Consider the following 1,284-nt stretch of genomic DNA (forward strand, 5'->3'; position numbering starts at 1 on the left):
ATATATGTTAAATTATGTGTTATGAATGGCTGAATATATGTTAAATTGACTGAGTTTCACTGTTTTAATGTTGATTATTATCGGTTAGCTAAGGCAGCCATCTTGAATTGGATTGACTCTAAAAGTTAATCAGTTGTAGAGGTATATCGAGTGATTATTTCATAAATATTTTATTAAAATCTGTCCAGTGGTTCAAGAGGTATTTTGGTAACAGACAGACAGAGTTGGCTCAACAGGTCATTCTAAAGTTTTAAGCGATGATCTTGCAAAATAAATAGCATTCATTGTATGTGTTGTCAATACACTAATTTAGAGAACAACTTCTGTAAAATTCACCAAGTTTCAGCCATTTTTGTTTCACTAAGATAAATTAGCTTTGACAGCCATTTTGAATGAGGTTAGCTTCACCTGTTAATCAATTGTAGAATTACATCCAATGATGATTTCCTAAAAGTTTCATGAAAATTCATCCAGTGGTTCAAGGGATATTTTGCTAACAGACAGAAGTAGTTGACTCCAAATAGTTAATGGCTAAATTTGAAACAAAAACAAATAAAGCCCTGTTTGTTATGCCTCTGAATATTTGCTGGGTGCCACTCCCAGCTACTAATACACAAAGATTTAGCTCAATATCTATAAAATAGTTTATTTAAAATAGACTGGGGGAGTGGTGGCGCAGAACCTAGAGAAGGTGAGCCTGTGATCAGAAGGTTGCTGGTTCGATCCCCAGTACCAACATCATCAAAATGCGGGTGGGAAAGGTGAAGCACCCACACTCGCCTCCTCCCTGCCCCACTCTGAGCCCTTGAGCAAGACGCTCAACCCCCACCATCTGCTCCCCTGAGCACCCTGGATGGCAGCTCTCTGCTCCACACAGAGGGCTGTGGTTGCGTCAGGAAGGACATCAGGGTGAAAATCAATTGCCAAGTCTTCAAGTGAGTTAGTTCATTGTGGCGACCTGGAAGAAGGGAGCAGCTGAAAGAAGAAAACAAACAAACAAACAAACAAATAAATCATCAAATAGACGCAGTTTTAGTAATTTTTGTGTTTTTCAAGGTCAGTTAGCTATCAAGAATCAAGTTGACTCAAAATATGAATCTGATATATATACAGGTCCTTCTCAAAAAAATAGCATATTGTGATAAAGGTCATTATTTTCCATAATGTAATGATAAAAATGAAACTTTCATATATTTCAGATTCATTGCACACCAACTGAAATATTTCAGGTCTTTAATTGTTTTAATACTGATGATTATGGCATACAGCTCATGAAAACCCAAA

This window comes from Nematolebias whitei, chromosome 11 (genome assembly GCF_014905685.2).
Source record: "Nematolebias whitei isolate Nwh7 chromosome 11, NemWhi1, whole genome shotgun sequence".
NCBI classification, from domain to species: domain Eukaryota; kingdom Metazoa; phylum Chordata; class Actinopteri; order Cyprinodontiformes; family Rivulidae; genus Nematolebias; species Nematolebias whitei.